Source organism: Populus euphratica, unplaced genomic scaffold, assembly GCF_000495115.2.
Source record: "Populus euphratica unplaced genomic scaffold, PopEup_1.0 scaffold52.1, whole genome shotgun sequence".
Lineage (NCBI taxonomy): Eukaryota > Viridiplantae > Streptophyta > Magnoliopsida > Malpighiales > Salicaceae > Populus > Populus euphratica.
The window spans coordinates 548825-556915 of NW_011499933.1; positions in this window are offsets into that span (position 1 = coordinate 548825).

An 8091-nucleotide genomic window follows, 5' to 3' on the forward strand; every position below is an offset into this window, starting at 1 on the left:
ATCTCCATTTAAGAGCCTAGACTCATCCATTCTGGACTTAGTATTAGGCTAAAAAAAACACTCATTGTCTATACAAATAGGTTCGAGACCATAGTTTTTCATTCAATGGGTTTAGGGGATATTTTTTAACAACCCCTAAAAAATTGAGTCATGACGCAACCTTATGACGAATTCATAATTGATACCTATTAAATTAATTTTTTTTAATTATAACACATCTAAATAATAAAATCAAACTCAAATAAAAAATTAAATTATTCACTTTTTCTATCCTAAACAAATTTTAAAATACAAATCATACATTAATACAATAAAATTATCATTATAAAACAAATAAAACACTTAAATATACAAACAAGTTATAAATATTACAATAAATATCAATAAATTAATTTAAAATACAAATACGTCGGTTTGTTTACTTGGTGGAATAAAGTTTGATAAAAAAAATGAAATCACAAAGAAAAAAAAGCTTTGTATAGAAAATCGTGGTGGCTGGACTTGTCGAGATTAGGGGGTATTGGATTTCGTTGTAAGGAGGGGAGAGGGTTGTCGGCTATTGTTTGTTAATAAAGGATGATAAAAATGAGCTAAGAAGAGTCATTGTTGGGTTTTAATTTCTTTTAAAATTATAGATGAAATTTTATTAGCAATCATGATAAAATTGCCAATGAATTTTTTTATTTAATCATTGTTTCCATATTAATTTAATGAATAACATGCAAAACTCATTAGTAAATATTATATATTATTATTAAAGAGATAATATTTTTATCATTTCTCTTTAAATCTTCTTAACAACCAAGTTATTATTTTTTAAAAGAAAAACACTATTCATGACAATTTATTTGCTTATCGCACCGGCATATTTAGAGGTCCTTTTAATCAATATCCCTGTTTTTCTACTTGAACTCTGATGATGACATCGCTTAAGGAGGATTAAAGCTTACAAGCACACTTGTGGTTCTGACAAAAACAAGCATTACACCAACATTTCTTGCCTATACACCAACATCTTTGCCCTGCACGGCCTGCATTTTTATTGCAATATAATGTAATCACGGTGCTTCTTGCTTCTCCTATATGTGAACATGACAAACATAAATATACACTATTTTATTTTTTTAATAAAAGGTATAGAATAAAATTCATTTGTGTGAATATTAGAATGAAATATTTAATAGTATGAGAGAGAGGGAGAGAAGGGAAGGGGGGGAGAGACTAATAAGAAACAATAATTAAGAGTGCAACGACCAAGCATGTTAGCTTGAATGAAGACTTTTTCATCTTTCTTTTCTTTGCTATAAAAATACTTTATAGATATGCAAATGTCAATTACTTGTTTTTTTATGCAATGAATAAGGATAGACTCTCTTATTATAATGTTACATAGGCAAGCTCATGGGATTAATAATGGAAATGTATATCTTAGTGAATTACATATATTTTTTTTCTATATCATATTATCTATAAATTATAATAACTTAAAATTATACAAGATAAATATTAAGAATAAGAGACTTGGCACAAATTGGGGACACCTACCTATTTATTCATGAATAAAGAAATATTTATTTTATTTTATTTAAATCTCCTTAACAACTAGATGATTATTTCACGAATAAAAACATAATTATTCATGATAATTTATCTTCTTATTGTACCGATATATCTAGATGGATAGGCTCTCCCATTATAATAGAGGCAATGTTTTAGAAAAAATAAATATTTTTTTAATTTATTTTATTTTTTATTTTTTTTATTCAATATTATTAGTTTTTTTTAGTTTGAAGAGAATAATTTTTCCATTTAGTATTAATAGAATTTTAGTTTTTTATATAAAAGTTTGTAATTATTTTGGCAAACGAAGATTGTAATGAATAAAAATAAAATATTTTAAATGTCTTTTTATGATTATAATATTTTTTGTTTTTGAATGTTTTGATCTATAACGAACTCTATTATCTTTGGTTGCCAACATTAATTGATATCATAGTCTAATGATTTATAGCAGTTTTGTTTTTTTATATTATATTATCTATAAATTGTAATAACCTAAAATTATATAAGGTAATTACAAAGAGAAAAAAAGACTTACACAAATTACAGATATTTTAATTAAACTCCGATATAATACTCAATATAAAAATATCAAGATGTTAATTTTTAAATAGAAAGAAAAGTTAATTCTTAACCGTGCATATTAATCAGAAATAAAATTCCTTTCAATACCCACTAACCTGGACACTAATTGCATTCGTAACAAAATTATTTTCACACCCGCCCATTCAACATGGCACTAATTTTATTAACTCATGAATTTTTCCATCAACTTGTCCAATCACTAGGATACTAATTCTGTTAATTCATGAATTAGTTCATTGTATCGCGTATTTATTTTTCTAAAATATTAATATAACTAATCGCTAATTAATTAAGCAAAACTCATTAGAATTAAACTAAAAATAAAATTTAAGTTTAATCATTAATAAATTTGAGGCTTCATGTATATACTGAGGCTTCATGTATATACATAATGATTGAGGTTGTGTTTAAATTTTTTGTTACAGTAATGGTTTAGTAGTCTCTCCTACATCGACATGAACATCACACCACATCACCTCATAAGGAATAAGAAATTGAACAAATATATACACAGAAATCAGTTATCATAAAAAATTAAAAGAACAAACTTAAGAGTCACAGAGTATCGTTATCCGTTATTTGACTAGAGTGAGAGAGACTAGCAAAACAAAAGTCACACAAAAAATAAATACAAAAACAATATGAAAAAAATAAAATAATCAACCTTTTATCTACATGATCATTCAAACCAATTGATTCATTTTCACGAGGAAAATTATCAAAGTAAGCTTTCAAACGATGTCCATTTACCTTAAAAACATTGTCTTTCTTTAGCTACAAGGATACACATGTTTCACAATAAATAGACCACTCCATTTTGATCTTACCTTTTTAGAAAATAAATGGAGTCAAGAATTAAAAAGCAAAACTTTTTGACCAGTATCAACTTTTTTATAATTTTCATAAGTTTTGTAGAATGCATATGTGTCTTTGAACATAATGGACCAATAAAATCCATTTTGTAAAATTTTCACAGTTGTCTTTTTTTATGAGAAAGGACTCCCACATGATTCATAATGATAAAATTTAATGAAGTAAATATTAAGAAAGGAAAAGAGACTTGGCACAAATTGGGGACACCTACCTAGCTTGGTAAATTTTTCTAATCATATTTTGAGGCAAAGCAAGAAAATACTTTTTTAATTTTCAAGAGTGGTGTCCATTTTTTAAACCGGAAGTGGAAAAGAGATGCAAAGAGAAGGAACAAGAATTGAACAAATATATACACAGATATCAGTTATCATGAAAAATTAAAAGAACCAACTTAAGAGTCATAAAGTATCGTTATCCGTTATTTGACTAGAGTGAGAGAGACTAGCAAAACAAAAGTTACACAAAAAATAAATACAAAAACAATATGAAAAAAATAAAATAATCAACCTTTTATCTACATGATCATTCAAACTAATTGATTCATTTTCACGAGGAAAATTATCAAAGTAAGCTTTCAAATGATGTCCATTTACCTTAAAAACATTGTCTTTCTTTAGCTACAAGGATACACATGTTTCACAATAAATAGACCACTCCATTTTGATCTTACCTTTTTAGAAAATAAATGGAGTCGAGAATTAAAAAGCAAAACTTTTTGACCAGTATCAACTTTTTTATAATTTTCATAAGTTTTGTAGAATGCATATGTGTCTTTGAACATAATGGACCAATAAAATCCATTTTGTAAAATTTCCATAGTTGTCTTTTTTTATGAGAAATGACTCTCACATGATTCATAATGATAAAATTTAATGACACTACTTACCTCATTGTTAGAAATGTATCTTTGAAATATTTGATTAGGACAATATTTGAATAAGTTAGGGTCATCCCAATAAAAGTTTTTCACTTCAAAAACTTTCCTTTGTCTTGGTGCTCCAATGAGTTGGCAAGTCTACTGAAGCAAGAAAATTGATATTTTTAGCAAACCAATTCAATGAATTAAGAGAAAGTAAGGATTTATCAGAAAAGTAATCATTGATTGGTGTGATGTCGGATGTCGAATCTGTTATCACTCTTGACAAAAGATCCACATCAACATATTCGGTGCCTTTTTCCTCCGTTATTTCTTCTTAAGAATAAATCATTTGCAAATCTTCAGATTCATCCAACTCAATGTTACTTAAAGTAGATTCAAGTTGATTATAAACTAATTCTTCAATAAAATCTACTTTTTTAAAATCATTATCATCTCCAGATTGCTTGTAAATGTTGAAAATATTCATCTCTAATGTCATATTTTCAAATGATAGCTTCATCAGTTCATTCCTATAATTAATCAATGCATTGGAAGTTGTAAGAAACGAACATCCTAAAATAACAAGAAATGAATTACATGCTTCAACAGGTTGTATGTCCAAGACAATAAAATCCACAAGATAAAATGAATTTATCATCTTCTACTAACACATCTTCAACAATTCTTTTAGACACTTTTACAGATCTATCGGCAAGTAAAAGAGTTACAAATGTTAGTTTTAACTCACCTAGATTGAGAAATTGGAAGACTGAATATGAAAGTAAAGTCATACTAACTCTAAGATCGAGTAAGACTATTTTAATTTTATGTTCTCTAATAAAGCCAGAAATTATAAGACAACTAGTGTCTTTATATTTCAAAGTATAATTATTCTGAAGAATGACACATACTTATTTAGAAAACTTCTGCTTACCTGATTGGAGACCAAACACAATGTCACCGTACTCTAACATAACATTATGCAATTCTCCATCAGAAAAACACGGGGATGCAACATCCTTTTCAACTCTACCAATAAAAAAATCCTTTTTATTCTTTCTATACCTGTGATTCAGTGGCAAGAAAAGATGGTGACAATAAAAAAAAAAGCTTTACCCCCGTTTGTTAGCATGGATGCCTTGTTAGTCTCCATATAGTATGGACATACTAGTTTTCCATGCGTGCTCCAACCAGAAACCATTCCATAAGTTAGGGAATCATTGATCACCCACATCAAAGCCACTCTCATAATAGAATTATCTTTTCTACGAGATACCATAAGTCAAAGCTCTAGAAGACCATAACTACATCAACTCATCAATCAAAGATCGAAGACAAACATTTACATTCTGCTCCAGACTGCTCGTACTTGGTATAACTATGAACTTTGACCTTATACAAATCCTAGGTGGCGAGTTATAAACCGTCTGTATGACCGCCCAATAAGAATAAGGAGCGGAAAATGACCCGAATGAATTGAATCTGTCTGTATACAACCTAAGACATACGTTCCTTGATTCAACTAAAAAGTAAGGATGCACATTATTAAAGTGTTTCCATGCTTCACCATCAGAAGGTGATTAGTACTTAAAAGTGCATTTTTATCATGGTTTTATATCATCATTTTGCACTTGAAGTATCAATAACTCCTTAACTAAAGCATGTTTTATAATAATATATCTAATAATATAAGATACCTTTAATTTGTGGTAAATGTTTATTTTAAATGCAGGCCTATCACATAAATGAAAGGATTGATTGATGACTTTAAGAACTTAAATTGCAAGGGCAAAAAGATGACAAAATTAGAAAAGAGATGTCGGTGCAATCCAAACCGGAACACTGTTCGGTAATTGGGTCATATCTTGAGCTATAGATCTCAGATTTAGGTCTAATTTATATGGATGGAAAGGTAAGACATAGGCCTACAACTTTCATATGGAGTCCAAGATCTAAAAAGACCATTGTCAAGTCCAAATTGTAGCAACAACAAAGAAGCCCGAATCTATCCTCCAGCCCGAGCACTGTTCAGTATTTTGGCCATATCTAGAGTTCTAGAAGTCCAAGTGAGCTGAATTGTTTACACAAGAAAGTTAAGATAATTGTTTACAACTTTCATGTTTTCAAGTGGCTCCAATTTTGACGTTATCAATAATGTTTTGGGCAGACAAGAGAAGATAAGGATTGTCACCAAGTCAAGAGTTGGCAACCCACTCATCAATTAGTCATCAAATCAATAGTTCCCAATTTTGGCCTATAAAAGGAGGCATTTGCCATGCATTTAGGTATCTTGGTTTCCAGATCAAGATCATGCTCTTTCTTTCTCTCTTTGTATTTTTTGTAATGTTTATGCTTTGCTTTCATTAATATCAAGTTTATGCCTTTCATTTCCTTTCATTTACTTAGTTAACTTTAATCTTATTCATGTTCTTATTTTGTTTATTTATTTTTCTTTCTTTCATTATGTCTACCTAAGTTTATTATGTCAAGGTGAAAAGGTTACACTAATGGTGTAAGAATAAGTATAGTGTAAACTTAATATGGACTTTAATGTTTGATACTAACATGTTTTATATTTGCTATCTTGTTCACTCTTTAATACTTTGCTTGTTAAATGACTAATCTTGATTTATGTTGTATAACACTTGGTACAACAAATGCTTGGCACTTTCATAGCCCATAATGTATGGTATAACCGACACCTGAGCTATGAAAGAAACTTGATTTGTTATTAACATAAGTTATAATCATGAATGCTTGACGAGATTTACAAGTATTAGCATTAATTGAATAAGATGACTAATGTAATCATGTTAACAATATCTAGTATTAATCGAATAAGATGACTAATGTAATCATGTTAACAATCTATAATCTGATTGGAACCTCCTTTGTGTGTGATTTCCAATTGAATAATAAGAGTTTATACTATACTTGTTTGACATACCATTAGTGGAACCTCTAACCTTGACATTTGTTATTATCATTGTTTAATCATTACATTAATATTCCATCTCCAAGTTCTTATCATCTTCTTCTTCTTCTCTTTCTTTATTATTATTATTATTATTATTACTACTACAGCTACTACTATTACTATTGTTATTATTATTGTTATTGTTATTATTATTATTATTGTTATTATTATTATTATAGTTGTTGTTGTTATTGTTGTTTATAATTGTTGTTTATAATTTATACAATTAACCTCCCTGTGGTTCGACCCCGGTCTTGCCGGGTTATTTATTACTTCGACACTCCTGCACTTGGGAGAAGACATCAACCTTTTAGTCGTGTCAAGTTTTTGGCGCCGTTGTCTTTTAGTCGTGTCAGAAGGATACACCATCACTCCATCAACCACATGATGTAATTGGTGTCATATCATGTACTAACAGTCCTTGGTGATATGAATAACCTTTGCAGTCTAGGTGTGATTGAGAAATATCTAAGTTTTTTATATGCCACGGGAATCCTTCGTCTGTCAGTTCTAGGTTTATGACAGAAATGTTTACATGTCATACACTCGGATAACTCAGCATTTTCAAAGTAGTATAACAATAAAGTTTAGCCTCAATTAAAAAATCAATAAAACTGACATATCCAATTTTTTTAAATAATAAAATCATCAACTTTATCTTTATAAATAAAATTTATAATTGGCCTTTTAGAATGGTACGAGAAGAATACCAAGCTACGTGAATTAGTTAACCTTCTTGTCGTTATTGGTTATAGAAGAAAGGAGCCTAGAGATGTGGAAGAGAAAAAGTTGCGATGAAAAAAATACAGAGTCTTCAAGAGAAATACAATCTAAAGAGCTTAGATGGATTTCTTTCTAGATAACCGTGTGAGGAACGGAGAGTTTGACCGTTATATTTATGAGACCAAGGGAGCCATCATGTAGGAGCATGCGGCTTTTAGATTGACTGTTGTTGAGGCCATGTCTTGTGGTTTGCCAACCTTTGCAACTTGTTGAAATCATTTTTCATGGCAAATCTGGATTCCATATTGATCCTTATAGTAGGCTGCCAAACTCCTCGTTAACTTCCTTCAGCACACTCCCTTCTTGGGGTTTATAAAATGATAGTCATCCACCGCTTAAAGCCGACCCTCCTAAAATAAGAAAAATATAAACTAAATACCAGTTCATTGACACGACGAAAAGGTTGATGTCTTCTCCCAAGTGCAGGAGTGTCGAAGTAATAAATAACCCGGCA